The 18,639-nt window shown below is 41.2% G+C and overlaps 1 protein-coding gene across 2 annotated transcripts in view; it reads right to left on the reverse strand.

The window, feature by feature from the left end:
- LOC135219572 (polycystin-1-like protein 2) overlaps positions 1 to 18,639 on the reverse strand; it is a 444,330-nt gene that overhangs the window by 340,537 nt on the left and 85,154 nt on the right. The gene's annotated exons all lie outside the window — the stretch shown is intronic.

Here is an 18,639-nt window from a genome sequence, read left to right on the forward strand (position 1 = left end):
TATATATATATATATATATATATACACACACACATACATATATATACATATATATATATATATATATATATATATATATATATATATATATATATATATATATATATATATATATATATATATATATAAAGAAACTTGACAAGGCTGCTACACCGAGTGAAGACTACAATATAATTAGTGGTAAATGTAATTACAATTTCATGTACCAGAATTAAGAAAGCACAGGTTTTAAGTCTCATCTAAGTTTCAGGAGCAAATTTAATGTGCAACCTACAATTGATACTAACAAGAGTACACGAGGTAATAGACCTCAGCAAGTTAACGTGAAATCCTCATCCAGTTTTTCAAGACAGTTAGAGAAACCTAATGTTGTCTGCTTTAAATGTGGAAGAGCAGAACCTTCAGTCAAGAGTGTTACTGGAATCAACAGCTGTCAAAGCCAGTTGGTCAAGTAGTGAAAGGTGACCAGGTGAAACAAACTACAAAGTACAGTGTGGGAGAGAATCAGACTCCAGGGAAGACTGAAACCAGTGGAAATTTAACCTCAAGCAGTGAGTGGCTGTGCAGGTTAGAGGCTTTCAACCCACATATCTATGAGGTTATGCTGTCAACTCAAGGAGGGAGTGTGCAGGTACCAGTCAAGATATTACGTGATACGGGGAGTAACCATAGTCTGGTAGGATGTGTTACTCACCCTCAGTTGGAGAAGTCTCACAGGAGATTCAGTTATTTTGAAGGGTATAGGAGAAGAAATAACTCCTATATGCCGCTTACACCTGTCGTGTGAATTGGTGACAGGGAATATTGATTTTGCTATAAAGGACTCACTGGCTGTGGAAGGTGTACATGTTCTGTTGGGCAATGAAGTTGGTGGTGTGCTATTTATTCCTTGTCCTGTAGTGACAGACAAACCTTTGAGGATTAGTCCTACAGTAGAGTTGGAGAAGAATAACCCCCACCTGTTTCCTAGTTGTGTAACTACCAGAAGTTTGAAGAGGACTGCGCCTGTAAGTGAAGAAACTGAGGGTTTACACACCCAAGAAGGATCAAGTGAAGAATCTTTGTGTTTAGAAGATTTAGCTGATTTGTTCTTCAGAGTTGTTGACCAAGAAGAGATGCAACAAACTCCTACCTGATATTATCTAGAGGAAGGTTTGCTGATGAGGAAGAATAGACCTGCAGATATAAAAGGAGATGCTGTATAGGGCGAATATCATCACATTTTGATTCCATATCAATTGCGGAAGCAAGTGGTAGAAGTAACACGAGTCTGGACATATGGGAGTCAGGAAGACTGTGGAGAAGATCATGAAATATTTTTTCTGGCCTGGACTTTACAGAGATGTTAGCAAGTTTTTTCGTGAGTGTCATACCTACCAGATAGCTGGAAAACCAAATGAAACCATCCAGAAAGCCCGCCTACAACCTATAGAAGTTAGAGGAGAACCCTTTAGCAAAGTGATTATAGATGTGGTTGGATCGCTGCCGAAGACAAAGAAGGGAAATGAGTATTTGCTTACATTAAATGTGTCCTGTGACAAGATATCCAGAGGTGATCCCTGTTAGAAACATATCTGCCAAGATAGTTGTTGAGAAACTAGTGATAGAGGAACGAATCTTACTTCCAAGTTATTCCAGGATGTGATGAATTTGTTATGGGTGAAACAATAGTTATCCACTGCTTATCATTCAGAGACTCAAGGAGCCTTGGAAAGGTTCCTCCAGACATTGAAAACTATGCTGACAAAGTATTGTTCTGAGTCAGAAAGAGAAAGAGTTGGTTTACCCTTAATGTTTTTTGAAGTTAGGAATGCTTATCAAGAAAGAGTGGATTGTTCACCTAATGGGATGATTTTTGGTAGAGAAGTAAGAGGACCATTAAAGATTCAAATTGGGAAGAAAATCAAGAGGAAATCCATGGAGAGTATGTGAAGAACTTAAGGAAAAGGTTGAAAGAGATTAGAAAATTCTCTTTAGAAAATTTGCAAGTCAAGAGAAAATGAAAAGATATGATGGTAACACTAGGCTAAGTGTTAGTGTTTTTACCTGTTAAGAGATTTCCACTCACCAATAAATTTCAAGGTCCTTACAAGATAATTGAGAAGTTAGGTGATAGAATTTATGTGACTGATACACCAGAAAGAAGAAAACGACAAAAGAAGATACATGTGTACCTCTTGAAACCTTATTTCTCAGAAACTAAAACTGAAATTGTGTCAATAACACAAACATCATCATCTACAGAAGATGATGTTGGCTACGAATTGGGAACTTAAAGCAAGATGAATCATTCTTCAATTTTGGAAAATTTGGAGGGTAAACTGAAACATCTGAATGTTGAACAAGGTGAAGACTTAAGTGCAGTGATGAGAAGTTTCCCAGAAATTTTTGCAGATGTACCTAGGCGTACTGATCTATCCAAGCATGAGATCAAGATCCAAGAAGATGGAAAACCATTCAAGCAAAGAGCTTATTGCTTATCAACTTATCATCGAGATGTTTTGAAGAAAGAAGTTGAGTATTTGCTGCAATATGGATTAACAGAACCCAGTTCAAGTCACTTCAGTTCTCCATGTGTGTTAGTGAAGAGACCAATGGTTCATTTAGAATGTGTACTGATTATAGGAATACTGAATTCCAGCAGTGTGGCTGACAATTATCCTTTGCCTCTTATACATCAGTTACTTGATAATACGTATTGGGCAAGCCAAGTTTGTTTCCAAGATAGACTTGTTGAAAGGATATTATCAAATTCCTTTAAGTGAGTAAGTTGCTGTCAGCTTTTATTACTCCTTTTTGACTGTATCAGTATAATGTTCTGCTGTTTGGTCTGATGAATGCACCTGCAACATTCCAACAAGTGATGGATCAACTGCAAGGATCTATAGAAGGAGTAGGCATATATCTTGATGATATAGTGATTTACTCTATAACATAGGATTTTATTGATTATGTCTATTAAAAACTGGTGTCACAACATCTCAGTTATTGACACCGCTATATCAAAGGAAGAACATCTGAAGATTCTGAGGAAATTTTCCAAGAAACTACAAGAAGCAGGACTAACAGTCAACCTATATAAGAGTGAGTTTAGTAAGGTGACTGTTCAGTACATTGAGTTTGAAGTTGGGAAAGGCCTTCTTGGTCCAGTAAATGCTAATGTAGAAGGTATTAGCAAGGCTATCTCACCTACAACCAGGAAACAGCTGCAGAGATTTTTGGGCATGGCTGGATTCTACCGTCATTTTTGTCCAAATTTCTCAGCTGTAGTAGCTCCCTTGACAGACTTAACTAGTCCCAAAGCTAAGTTTGTTTGGACTCAGGAGTGTCAGGAATCATTTGAAAAGGTAAAAGCCATTTTAACTTCAAGACCAGTACTTCAAGCTCCAGACTTCAACAAGAAATTTGTGATACATGTTGATGCTTCTGACTGTGGCATTGGAGCTGCTCTACTTCAGAAGATGAAAATAGTATCCACCGTCCTGTGTGCTTCATGTCTTCAAAACTGAAAAAATATCAGAAAGTATACTCGAAAATCAAGAAGGAAATTTTAGTCTTAATCACAGCATTGAAAAAGTTTGAAGTGTATGTGAACAGACCTAGGAATGAAGAATTTTTAGTGTTGTCTGATCACAATCCCCTATCATTTATACAGAGGATGAAAAATCATGATCAAAGACTGACCAGGTGGTTTTAGTGCTTGCAACAGTATAATTGAAAAGTGCAAGACATTAGTGGTAAAAACAACGTAGTTGCTGATTATTTGTCCTGTTGCGGATCGTTGGCTTCAACACCGGAATAACCAATCTCCTCGGGGAAGGCATCTTATATGCTGTTGTTTTCGCAATGCATATCATCCGCTCCGTAACTGTTTGAAGTGCTGTAAAATTGTTTGCAATACTTTCAGATTCCGTTTTTTCCTTAGAGTTACTATGTTCTAATACTGTACATTCAGAATTCGCATAACATAATTTAAAAGTTAAGAATAATGTAGAATGTGAAACGAGAGAAAGATTAACATTGTACGTTCAAAGCAGGAAATTGCTGTCATCACTTGAGGTTGAGTGGTTCCAATTTTTTATTTTTTATAAACAACCATGCGATGCTGACCGTCGTGAAACCACGTGAAGATTGCATCATCTTTCGTAAGATAATTCAAGAAGGATTCTGCATAAAACGTTTCACATACGTCTAATACCTTTCATATCATAAAAGTGATTAGAGATGTTTTATTTTGAATTTGTTGATTCGTAAGCACTTTAAATCTGAAGTTGAAAGATTCATGACATCACTCAAGGAAATGATGAAACTTAATTTCATTCGAGAAAATTCTATAATTTTATCTTTCATTTTAAAAGAATTTTATTGTCTTAAATCATGTAATAATAGTATTTATAGTGGTAATCCCAATTTCTCTCTATTTTTTGTTCTGGAGGAGAATTTTTACGATATTAGCTGTCCCTCGTTCCCAAAATCGTTCGTCCAACCATTTTGGGGCCGAAACACTGATCAGTTTCCATACTACGAGAACAAATTTTTGTTCATTCCGATATCAGAGACCATTCACGTTAGTTCGGAGTCTCTCTCTCTCTCTCTCTCTCTCTCTCTCTCTCTCTCTCTCTCTCTCTCTCTCTCTCTCTCTCTCTCTCTCTCTCTCTCTTGAGAGAAAATTTTGACTTTCACATTAATGTAAAGATTTTATACTTAGTGGTTGGTCACTCGTAAATTTTAGATTTGGTATTTCTTAGATTTATTCAATATTGCCTAGTGCTTATTTGTGGAATCTGAACAAACATTGTTAAAGTGTGTAACAGGTGTCTCGTGTGTAAGTGTTTGTTGGTGTTTTTGAAAAAGGCCTTCTAAAATTGGTATAACAAGGTAAGAGTTTTTCAATAAGTTCAGTGCACTAAACTTAAAACATAAAACGTACTTGAAATACTGAAAGTACTTACGTTATTCCGAAGGAAATTTTTTCCATATTTTCACAATTTGGCGTTGGTGATTTTTTTTTTTTTTGTATTTACCATTTTTCTTTATCATGGTAATTTTTTGTGCATTAATCCATTTTTCTTATTGAAGTGGGTTTTTTTGTATGTATACTCTGTGTGATTAATGCTTTCTTAGTGTTTTTGGAATTTTGGTATTTTTCACATTTTTCTCTGTTTAAATTCACAATCACAATTTGATTACCTTAATTTTTTTCGTTAATTAATCATTCCATATTTAACTGAGTTTAATACTTGTGAATGACTTTGGATTTACTTAGAATTCTTTTCAAGTTTTGTTGTTGTTTAGCACTTGTGAATTAATTTTCAAATTCTAATTGTTGCTTAATAGTTTCAAATTTACTTGAATAATTTAATTTTTTGGATTAATTTTCTTGATTTTTGTGATAAATTAATTTTGATTAAATTTTACTTAATACTTAACTCAAGAATTAAATAAACATTGTGTTGTTTTCAAGTAGTAAATTTCCCTGAGATTGTGAATTTCACTTATAAATTTTTAATTTAATAATAAATTTTTGTACTTAAAATTTTTATGTGTTTTATTTTTTTTCACCAGTATATTTAATTTTTAGGTAGAAATATAGAGTGGTAATTGAGCTGTTTTCCTTCAACTGAATTGAAGTAAGTTAGAACTATAAAAATACTTAGACATTTAAACGTTGTCGATGGAGTGATGCCCTTTAATTAATTTAACTACATATAAGATTACCTCACACCTGTCTTAATGAACTTAGTCTGATTTTCTGCAATATTGATACTTTTTTAAGGCACCACTGTTGCCTTTAGAGAATTTAGTCATATTTTATCTGTGATGAAGGTTCAGGTGCCTGGCTGTTCTGAGGTAACTATTTCAGTGATTGATAAGTGTAGTAACCAGGTACTTGGCACTTCGTCACAATATATATATATATATATATATATATATATATATATATATATATATATATATATATATATATATATATATATATATTCGCCAACACATTCATAACATTATGTTACATCTTCAGGGCTACAAAATAACAATAAAAAACAAATTATAACACATGTAAAACTACTACTGAAAACAATTAAAAATTAATTTAAAAAACAGCACAAAACTGGAGTTAAAATTAGCACCTATCTTAATGAAAGTTGAAGACTGTATTAGTCTTCAACTTTCACCATGACAGGGCTTTTTTTAACTCTCCTGTTTTTGTAAATACTTCTCAAGTTTTTAACTGTAATTTTTTTATTTAATTTTTAATTATTCTAAGTAATTGTTTTCCATGTGCTTTAATTTTTTTCATTGTTCTTTTGTAGCCCTGAAGATGTAACATGATGTTACGAAACGTGTTGGTGAATAAATGTTATCTTAACTGATAACCGACTGTCTACTTGTCACCTCCTTGATGTATACTATGGCCTTCTTCTGCCTAATTACTTCGAGTCTATATATATATATATATATATATATATATATATATATATATATATATAAAATATATATACAAGCACACACATGCATATATATATATATATATATATATATATATATATATATATATATATATATATATTTCTGGGCTCAGCTCGTGTCGCTGCGCGAAATATCCTTTAATCTATTATTTCTAGGGTAAATGTACTAACACATACCAGAGAATAAATAAAATAAAGAAAAAAGGTCAGTATAAACTGACTCGCTCACCCTCCAAGAGGGTGTCGGTATGAACACTATGGCGAGTGAGACCACTACCACGAGCCAAATGCCAAAAGAATTCTCCCACTACAAAATCCCCCAAGAGGAGAGCCGACCCACCAGAGTGGGCAGCACATACTACTACTACTCCATCCCATGCTGCCGACTGCTGCGCCTCTGGTGGCCATCCTTTTAAGTTAGCGCACCCAGGTCAGACGTGCCATTTTTTACTCTGTGTGTGTTGCCCTTACTTTGGATTTATTCACTATGGAGCGTGCAGCCATCGCAGCAGCTAAGTTAAGTACTCAGTGTTTATTGCTAATTGGTTTTTTCCGGCCCTGAGCCCGTATTTGCCGTTTTTTAGGTATAAATACGAACTCTAGGTCGGAAGCATGGCGGCATGGTTCTGCCTCGTGGTGGGTTCGTTCTTGGTCGCCTATACCCAGAACATCCCCTTACTTAAGTACGCTCTAATTTTATTATCCGATTTGTTTAGGGTACGACCTACACGGTTTTGTCATGCATGCATGTCTTTTACCTCCTGTAGGTCCTTCCATCCAGACCCCAGCCACGGCTCTTAGTATCGGCCTCGGCTGGCTTTGAGTGGTAGACTTCCCTTCGGGTTAGTCGTACACTCCTGGATTTTTTCTCCTACTATATTGTTTTCTTTCTTTCATTTTATTATTCATTTTACTTATATGTATTTGTTAGGTTAGCTAGGCGTCTGGCTTGCTGAGCCTAGGTCATGGCCCATTGGGCCTATATACTACCGCTCTTCAGTTCGGTTGCTTCCCGATAGCATCTCTCATGATCAGTTGGTTATGTTTCTTGGCTTAGTTGTGATTATTATCGCCCCGTGGTCACTACGTGATCACGAGGCAGCCAGACGCCTGTCCAGTCACCTTCCCCCCCTCCCGCTCTTCTATAGAGTCGGGGGGATGGGTCGGTCTGCCCATGCTCGCTCCGCATACCCGAGCCTGCCTCCCTCTCTCCCCCCAGGCGGAGGGAGTAGAGGGACGGGACAGACCCAGACTGGACTCGACCTCTCCGGCTTCCCGGTCGGCCGGATGGTAATGTGGGGGGGGACTGGCCTTTCCCCCCTCCGTTGCTACCCCGTCGCTCCGTGGCTAGCCCGAGTCTGTATGCCCCTCTGCTCCTTTCCACCTTACTAGGGCTCCTTTACCACCGGAGGCCTGGCATCCACGGAAAGGTGATAGTCCACCCAGCAGGGTGGACCGGAACATACAGTCGGTCCCTTCTAACCACTCCGTTCTCGCGGAGTTACACACTCCGTCACGCACTGGACTTAGTCCGGTACGGCAGAATTTAGGTTTAAGAATCTTTTATGTTAAAACATTTAAGTTTATCTTAAGTACCTTAAACCACCCCCCCTCCCTTTCTGCACCGGATCCCTCCGGGGTTATAGCCTATTCAGGCGATTCAGGGAGGGGTTATGCCCAAATTTTTTCCGAGCTCCGGCATGCAACGGAGTTCTTTTGTCCTTTAGCCTGTAAGTGATAGTCTTTAAGATACTCATGTGTCTTTTCACTTACAGACCACCAACTGTGAGCATCCGGGATGCGCCGCCACACTTCAAGACCCTTGTGGACACGAAGTTTGCCGGTCCCATGCTCCATGCGCGACTCCGCACGGGGACATCCAGGTCTGGTACCACGAGACGTGTACCATATGTTACGATCTGGTGAGCCAGCTGTTGGACGGGGTAAGTATTCTAACTCCGTTAAATGGTTCAAAAATTTTTTATAGTGCTTAAGTTTTTACATTAATCACTCTAACTTAAGGTAAAATTCAGGGGGCCTTATAGCCCCTATAATTTTAAGTTACGCTTTAAGTTAGTTTTAGTTTTAAGTTATTCTTAAATCTAACCAATACCCTCTCTTCCAGGCTCCGGCTGTGAGGGATACCGCACTGGCAACCCTGCGGGCCTGGGTCGGCGGTTTCGGGAAGAACGCCGCCAAGGGTATGCCCTACATCCTAGAGAAGAGGTTAGCGGTGCTAATCTTCCCCGGAGGCAAGGCGACTGGATACGTCGACCCAGCAGATGCGGCCCCGACTATCGCCTTCATCCAGCAACAGCTGGCTGCCTCGTTGACAGACCAAGGCCAGGACATCTCCTCGGAAGTCGCGACACTGGATATTAATGTAGAACCCATGGTAGGTGTAGACGACCTGTTGGTCGAAGTAGGTAAGTTGGACACCCAAGGGATACCCTTGGGTGCTACTGGTTCTTCTACTCCTGCAACCTCTCCATCCTTCCAAGGCTTTACAGGTAATGAGTTGTATACTTCTCCTGATGCTTCAGTTAGACCCAAGGTCAAGGGTCAAACAGTCAAAACCTTGACGAAGACGTCGTCGTCGTCTAAGAAGACGGCTTCGGCGTCATCCTCTCGTAAGTCTCCGGCTGGGAATCCCGGAGCAGAGAGATCTAAAGCTTCTGGGTCCGGCTCTAAGTCCTCGAGGAGTAGATCCTCCAAAGAGAGATCTCACACTCCAGCGGAGTCGTTAGTTCCGCTACCCCTGGTTCCAGTTCAGGGCCACCCTTCCACCTCCGCAGCAGCTCCGGCTCTGGACGCCAATGCTGGCCTCTTACAACAGGTGGGCGATCTGGTTGGGTCCCTGAAAAATAGCATGGAACAAATGTTCTCTCGGTTGTCGGATAGGATTACTTCTCAGGACACCATTATAGCCGGACTGAGCCAAGCTCCTGTAGCCTCTCCTCCACCTTTCACCACAGGTGGAGCCCAACTTCCCCCGTATGACTCTCTTCCTCCGTTCTCAATGAACAACCCTTGGAGAGTAGCGTCATACGCCCCCTTCCAAGACGGGCTCATCTCTATCCCGGAATGTGGAACTCGGAGGATTGAGGACTTCGAGTTCCACCCGGAAGACCTTCAGCCTCCGTTCATCGGCTACGCCAGGCTCACCGCCGCAGCCATGACTCGGGATGACAAAGTTCCAAAGGAGACAGTCCTCTATTCACGTGACCAGGCTCAGAGAGAATGGCTCAGGTGTTTAGAGGACATGGATTGTACCAATACAAAAATCCAACCTTTCAAGAGCCCGTTTACGATCTTTACGATGGAAGAGAGTACCCCGCTCCCTTTCCTGACAAAGATCGCGAATACGACTATTCAAGCAGCCCAGAAGGGGGATTCCATGCCTCAACTGAAGGAAGCAGATCCTACATCTCCTCTACTTCCTTCAGCCGGTGAATTGTGGGAAGACTTGCCTAACACCTTCTCAGCGGGCAAACTCAAACCAGACTGTGCTATGGAGCAGTTTGGTGAGAAGCTTCCTAGGCTTCCAGATAGCCTTATTCAGGCAGAATTCGAAGCCAAATCGCGGTTAGCCAGGTCCATTAATTCCATGGCTATGACCGAAGTGGCTCACCGTTGCCTATGGGTCGGAACCGCTCTTCAAGCTTATCACCAAATCGTTGACTCAAACGGTGCAGTCAGATATGTTTGAGTTTGCCACTGCTAGGACGAATTGTAGGAAGCATGTCCTACAAGAAGCAACTATTCGGCACGAGCCGAATAAGTTGCTTGCGTCAAACATCTGGGGAGCAGACCTCTTCCCAGAAGCGATGGTGAAGGAGGTTCAGTCAGAGGCTACGAGATTGAACCAGAGCCTTAAAGACCGTTGGGGTCTTACGGCCAAGAGACGTCAGGACCAAGTCGGTAAGGGTAAGGTTCAGAGGAAACCTAGACGTTTCCAACCCTACCAGAAAAAGCAACCACGCTTTTCTCAGCAAGTTCCGGCTGTTCCCTTGGTGCAAACAGCCCAACCTTCCACCTCAAAGGCTCAATCGCAGCCGATCTACGTGATCTCCCCTCAGCCTCAGCCCTCCACCTCTTACGCCCTCTCTCCAGCCTACAACCAGGTCTTCGAGGGTCAAGCTTCACAGAAGTATGACCGCTCGAGTAAGGGAGGCAGAGGTAAGCGATCCTTTCGTGGGAGAGGATCGGGAGGTCCCTTCAATAGAGGAAAAACTTTTCAGGGGAGGCCGAGGAGGCTACCAGAACCAATGAGGAATTTCAGGTAGGAGGGAGGCTGTTTCACTTTCGCCACCGGTGGAACTCAGCAAGTGGGCTCAGAGCATTGTGTCAAAGGGCCTGGGTTGGAGCTGGTTAACGAATCCACCCCCATCCAGACCTTTCCGCCAACTTCCTTCCAAAGAATTGACGGAGTATGCGGAGGATCTCCTTCAGAAAGGAGCTATAGCGAGAGTCAAAAGGTTAAAGTTTCAAGGACGCTTGTTCAGCGTGCCAAAGAAAGGCTCACAAAAAAGAAGGGTAATCTTAGACTTGTCCCGCTTAAACTTAGCCATTCGCTGCGACAAGTTCAAGATGCTCACGATCTCGCAGGTGCGGACCTTACTTCCCCGTGGGGCCGTCACCACCTCTATCGATCTTACAGACGCTTACTATCATATCCCTATTGCGCAAAGACACTTCCCGTCCCGTATCTGGGCTTCAGATAGGAGACCAGACATTCTCCTTCAAGGTAGTTCCTTTCGGGCTCAACGTAGCCCCCAGGGTGTTTACGAAGCTGGCGGAAGTAGTAGTTCAACAACTCAGATCGCAAGGGGTTATGGTAGTAGCGTATCTCGACGATTGGTTGATCTGGGCCTCAACAGTCGAAGAATGCAACAAAGCAACACTGAAAGTGATTCAGTTCCTGGAATATCTAGGCTTCAAGATAAACAGGACCAAATCAAGACTCACTCCAGAGTCAAACTTTCAGTGGCTAGGCATTCAATGGAATCTATCCTCCCATACTCTGTCGATTCCATCACCCAAAAGGAAGGAAATAGCGAAGTCAGTCAAGCAATTTCTGAGTCACAAACTGGCTTCAAGAAGATCTCAGGAAAGGATCCTGGGTTCTCTCCAGTTTGCGTCAGTGACGAACATCCTAATGAAAGCCAAACTGAAAGACCTAACCAGAATCTGGCGCTCACGAGCAAATGTCAGGTCCAGGGACAAAATGTCCTCAGTCCCTCTGATTCTAAAGAATCGACTCCACCCGTGGGCGAAAGTCAAGAACTTGTCGGTGTCAGTGCCCCTTCAGTTTCCTCCACCAGGGATCACCATCCACACAGACGCTTCATTAAGCGGTTGGGGAGGATATTCCCAGTTCAAGAAGGTTCAAGGAACGTGGTCACCTCAGTTCCATCAGTTCCATATAAACGTACTGGAAGCAATGGCAGTGTTCTTGACCCTAAAAAGGTTACGTCCGCCAAAATACTCCCACATAAAGCTAGTCCTGGACAGCGCAGTGGTAGTACATTGTATAAACAGAGGAGGCTCCAAGTCACGTCATCTAAATCATGTCATGGTAGCCATTCTTCTCCCTGGCGGACAAGTTCAGTTGGCATCTCTCCTCCACTCACATTGCTGGAGTGAGAAACGTCATAGCAGATGCTCTATCCCGATCAGTACCTCTAGAGTCGGAATGGTCACTGGACAACAGTTCGTTCCAGTGGATTCTTCAGAGAGTTCCAGGTCTACAGGTGGATCTCTTCGCATCCCAAGCGAACCACAAACTTCCGTGTTATGTAGCCCCAAACCTGGACCCTCTGGAACAACTGGGAGAAGATTTATGTCTTTCCTCCAGTGAATCTTCTCATGAAAGTGTTGAACAAACTCAGGACATTCAAGGGTCAAGTGGCTCTAGTAGCCCCAGACTGGCCGAAGAGCAATTGGTACCCTCTCATTCTGGAACTGGGTCTTCGCCCTCTTCGGATCCCCAATCCCAGGCTCTCTCAGTCAGTACAAACGAAGACTGTGTTCGCTTCCTCAGGGATTCTCAAAACCCTAACGTTCTGGATTTCATGAAGTTTGCAGCGAAAAGGGATGCGAACATTGACCCTCAGAATATTCTCTTCTTGGAATCCGATAAAAGAGATTCAACTTTGAGACAGTATGATGCTGCTGTCAAAAAGTTAGCAACCTTCCTGAAAGAATCAGATATTAAGATCATGACAATCAATTCAGCTATATCCTTTTTCAGATCCTTATTTGAAAAAGGATTAGCAGCTAGCACAATTACGACAAACAAATCAGCCTTGAAAAAGATTTTTCAATTTGGGTTCAACATAGACTTGACCAGATTCCTACTTCTCGTCTATCCCAAGGCGTGTGCTAGACTTAGACCTTCTGTAAGGCCTACGTCAGTATCATGGTTCTTAAACGATGTTCTAAAACTGGCTTCAGAAACCAATAATGACACATGCTCGTTTATAATGCTCTTAAGAAAAACCCTCTTTTTATTAAGCTTGGCCTCAGGAGCTAGAATTTCAGAACTGTCGGCTTTATCCAGAGATCCGGATCATATTCAGTTCCTTCCCACAGGGGAAGTGCTACTTTCTCCGGAACGTAGCTTTATAGCTAAGAATGAAGATCCTTTGATGAGGTGGGAACCATGGAAGGTACTACCCCTTCCACAAGATGTATCTCTTTGCCCAGTTTCATCCTTGCGAGCCTTTCTATCTAGGACCTCCTCATCCTCATCGGGTCCTCTCTTTAAGAGAGAAAAAGGTGGCACTTTATCTATTAAAAGGCATCAGGCAACAAATCCTGTACTTCATTAAACAAGCCAATCCGGACTCTTTCCCTAAAGCACATGATGTCAGGGCAGTAGCCACCTCAATTAACTATTTCCAACATATGAACTTCGATGAGTTGAAAAAGTATACTGGATGGAAATCGCCGACAGTTTTCAAACGTCATTACTTAAAGTCCTTGGAAGCTCTGAAATTTTCAGCAGTTGCAGCGGGGAACATAGTTTCCCCTGACTCTAGCTAATCTTTAGAGAAGATCCAGTCCTCCTTCTACCTGCTTCACCCAACAGTTTGTCTATTCCTACCTTGTTCATTTACGGTCACCTTGTGTCTTAGCTGCTTGTGTGATAATTGGGTGGGTGTCCCTTATTTTTTTGCTAGGGACACTCACAGTTGATGATGAATATTGATATGTTGGATGTCATCCCCTTATTTTTATGCTAGGGGATACATCTTATTATAATGGTTACGGGTTTTGTATATTAAGTTATATACATTCCTTTATATATGATTATGATTGAGTTTGTTTGTTCAACTTGTTATGTTAATTGCTCTGTACATTTTGATACATAAATTTTACACAGATACCATTTTGGTACATATATGCCATATTACCTCTGTATATATGTAAATTACCCTAAGTTAAGAAATATTATTAGAATTAAGTGTAATTTAAGCAATATTTCTAATTTTGTACCACTGTGTATATGTATCCTTATTAGCAATTATATTCTTTTATTTTTATTTTATCTTTTATTTGAGACCTCTTTTTAATTTTATTGATTTCTCTACAATCTTGTGCTATTTCTCTGGTACGATTTCGCGCAGCGACACGAGCTGAGCCCAGAAAAGGGATTTTGACGTAAGGAAAAATCTATTTCTGGGCGATTGGCTCGTGTCGCCAGCGAAATCCCGCCCTACCCGTCCCAGCGCCAAGATTGTCTGCTAACTTCAGGATGGCCACCAGAGGCGCAGCAGTCGGCAGCATGGGATGGAGTAGTAGTAGTATGTGCTGCCCACTCTGTGGGTCGGCTCTCCTCTTGGGGGGATTTTGTAGTGGGAGAATTCTTTTGGCATTTGGCTCGTGGTAGTGGTCTCCACTTCGCCATAGTGTTCATACCGACACCCTCTTGGAGGGGTGAGCGAGTCAGTTATACTGACCTTTTTCTTTATTTTATTTATTCTCTGGTATGTGTTAGTACATTTACCCTAGAAATAATAGATTAAAGGATATTTCGCGCAGCGACACGAGCCAATCGCCCAGAAATAGATTTTTCCTTACGTCAAAATCCCTTAATATATATATATATTATCTACAATAAAATCCCTTATATATATATATATATATATATATATATATATATATATATATAATATATATATATATATATATACGGAAAAAGGCCTCACTTTCTCCCAAACCCCAGTTCGAGTCAGGTCACACCTGATAAACTACCCCTTGGCCGTGGGACATCTACATAGCTCCACTACTGAACTCACGTGGCTATGGGCCACCATGTGAAAAGCTTTGCCTATCAACGCCTTGAAGAAGTCGACTTCCCTTACCTACAATTTACAAAGATATATCTCAAGAGAAATTTAATGTGCAGATATATCTCAAGAGAAAGGTAATGTTCAATAGAGTGGTGGCAATCTAATTATGTTTCATTTTAATCTCTTATCAGTGCTTGTGCGACCCTCCATTGTTATTCATTCATTCCCACAGCTGTGTTTCCCTTAGAAAGATCCTTTGGTAAAAGCTGTGGTTCCTTAGAAAGGTGACTGTATTAAACTCCTTCCCCTTTCAGTACAGTAACAAGTTGAGCAGTAATTCAATCTTTCTTTGCCATCTGAGGAATCTTTACACTTGGATCTTAAGCACATGAGAGATTAATTATTAATTATTCCACTATACATCTGGTAAAACGAACTGTGTTCAACCAACAAACCACATAGACCACAGGGATTAGTTACCATTCCTCTCTCCCCTTGTTAGAGAGAGGGGTAAATGCTACTGAGAAGCAGATTTGTTTATTGTATAGGAACAAACCAAATATGCGCAACCAGTATGGCTGCCACACTCACCTGTAACAAACCAGCTCCAGCTTATGACGTGTCATATTCTTCAAACCACCTGAAGGAAGAAGAAAGGAAAAAAAAGAGGAAGGAGGAGACCAGCCATCTCCTCATCTCTCTCCCACACAATCATCTTAGGTAAGGTACAAACTGTCTCGCTGGGGGCACTGGATGAGTTACAGAACTTTATGGGCCACCACCACCAGACCCATGAAAAAAAAGTGTCCAGGGATCTGTGGGCAATGTCCTTCAGAAAAAGGAAGTGAACGGGATCTGCTGAAGCCAGGAACCAGCATTCAAAACCCTATGAACAGACAAGTTCTTCTTAATTGCCAGAGAGGAACTAATTCCTCTGATGTCATATGCCCTAGCCTGCACAGACTCTGTGACAGAAATATCTGATGAGAAGTATGCCTGCTTAATCACCTCACACAGCCAGAATGAACAGATCTTGGAAATTTCCATTCTGGACTGACTAGTGCTACCACAAAGTCTATGACACCTAGGTGGAGAATCCTTTAAATAGCAGGGCAGAGCTCTGACAGGACAATGCAAAAACTCCTACAGATCACTGTCTACCAATTCATTCAGGAGAAGAATGAAAACGACACAAATTTGCCATCATGAACCAAGGGAGCTTGAGTCTTACCTAAGAAATCCAGGACAAATTTAAAGGTCTCAGAACTCTCACCCCTGGTGCTTTTACTGTCATAACTTGTGCCATGAAGCTCACCCGCCCTCTTTGAGGAAGCCATGGCGACCGACGATTGACGTAGTGGTTTGAATGGAGCTCAAGTGATACTACTCTTGACCAAAGTAAGATAACACATCACATGTTAGAGCTCTCTTGTTGAATAGGACTGTTCAAAGCTCCTGAGCAACACCCAGTTTTCCCAGATGAAGAGATGTCCAAGCCTTTCAAGCACCGGATTAAGGATTAACCCAAAGGTGGCCCTGTAGTCCCTGAAAGCTGAGACAGGAAGAGCTTTTCATTTCTGTGAAAGAATAGAAAATCCACTAACAGCTCACTGAAATTCATAGTTGAGAGAAACACTGGCAATGGCCCCAACCATAGTAGGTGGACCACTTGCCCTGGTAAACTGCTGACGAAGATTTCCTGAAATAGCTGGACATCTGGCATGCTGCTTTGCTGGAAAAGCTTCTTGCTCTCAGGAGATACTAGTCTCTCCAGCCGTAAAATGACAAATTTTACTGACTGGCGGAACATTTCCACATAAGGCTGGCAAGAGAGGCTCCATGGAGGAATCCTCTTGGAACTGCAGACAGAAGATACAGAAGTTCTGGGAACCAAGCTGCCTGTGGACACAGATGCACCACCAAGGGCATCCTGAAATTCCTGGGGCTCACTGCTCTGTCCAAGACCTGACGGATCCAACTACTCTGTCCAGGACATGATGGATCTGGCAGAACTGAGGGAATGCATACCCTGGAGATTGTGCCAAGGATGCTGAAGAGTGCCCCCTGTCTGAGGAAGAGGATCCTAGACCTCCAAGAAGTGACCTCCAGCTTCCTGTTGAAGCAGTGGCAAAGATAAAATGGCAAACCACTATGTCCTCATGCAGAGATCACTTCATACATAGGTCTTTATTCCAATGGCCAGATCGTTGGCTACCACATTCCTCCTGCTTGGAATGTAGCTTACTATGAGCTCCACAGAGGTGTCGACTGCACAGTGGTGCACCTTGACTGTAAAATGAGTAAAGCTGGCAGCAGAAAGGAGTTTTCATCTCCAATGAACAATTCTGGGACCATGACTAGAAGAACTCTAGAATCCGTCACCAAGATCACCAAGAAGAGGTCTAACAAAGGTCTCCAAGTAGACCAAAAAGACAATAGGATACCACATGGGGATGTCCTAAAACAAAAAACTCAGCACAGATATGCTCAAAATCTCCTACTGTAAACTTTGGCATGACAAAGTAATTACACTGTAGCCCTAGGAGAAGTCCTTGAGCTACCCAGGAAATGTGCATTTTGGATGGTAGAGATTCCTATAAGGTGATCCCTATGTTGACATACAATCAGTATGCTACTCAGCAAAGGAGTCGCCCTATAGTGATAGGTCCCACCCACCCCCCATTTGTTAAAGAAACAGCTAAGATGGATCCTACCTACTTCGAAGAAAACACAAACAGAATATGAATTACATTACTGATCTGGTTATTCGTATGAAAAGGAAGGTTAAGCTAGGAATTGAACCTAACCCAACCCAAAGCGAACTTCTTAAAGAATGGGAAAATCTTGCAGAATCAAGAAGCAGAACATCTCGGAATTTGAAAATTATGCCCAAAAATACACATTTCACACAAACACGGCCATGTGACAAGTCGTGGACACATCCATGAGAAGACAAACGAGCATGGTCTTGGGGCAAGGAACAATGCTGAAGTAAACTCCCTGATGGATACAGACTCTTAAAGGTCCGGTCTTTAGTAGGAGAACGTGAAATACGTCTGTGGACCAGAGATTTCTCCCGATCCGAGCATCAATGTTTCACTAGTTTAAATTTATACCAAGGATTAATCTTTTAAAAAACATTCTTGAAATATTCTAATCATAATAAGCCCGAAAATATTTACAGAAGTCGTAATTGTTGATGTTACTATGCCAAATACTAGTTCACCTTAGAATATTTGTAAGCCAAAGTCTACAATTTTCCTACAATTTTCACACATGAAAAAGATAAACACAAAGATAATGAAGGCCACTGAGGTAGAAAAATATTATACTACTTAAGAATAGAGATGACCTTTGAAATATAGTTACATTCTTTAATCAAGTACGTATAATGTATTATGAGGGAAATGGTAGGTAATTTCTTTGATGCACCAACAGTGCCGATTGTTGTTTCATGCACTTGCAGTGGAGTTGCCAAATAGTGCTAGAAGTCACTATTAACCTATTGTCGGAAAAGTTTTTCAAGCATGTAGTAATAAGTTTTTGACGTGAGTGTACCTTCAATTTTCATTTCAATAATGGCAATGAGACAGAACCAGCGGTATGGACATGGAATTTAAGGGGGTGTATAATACTACACATAATCTATTTAACTATATCACGGAATACAATTCTTCAACAGAACAATGTAAAAATCCCCTATTTTGAAGAATTAAAACAGAAAACCAGTTCCTCTTATATCTATCAAATAGATACTAAATAAAAATATTCCATAGACTTTGTCTAGATTTCATCTTCTACCCCATAAATTACTTCAAATTGTCTACAGAGAATTCCTAGTGTTCAGTATTCCTAACTCACTTAATGCAGGTGAC

The sequence above is a fragment of the Macrobrachium nipponense genome, chromosome 1 (genome assembly GCF_015104395.2).
Source record: "Macrobrachium nipponense isolate FS-2020 chromosome 1, ASM1510439v2, whole genome shotgun sequence".
Classification (NCBI taxonomy): domain Eukaryota; kingdom Metazoa; phylum Arthropoda; class Malacostraca; order Decapoda; family Palaemonidae; genus Macrobrachium; species Macrobrachium nipponense.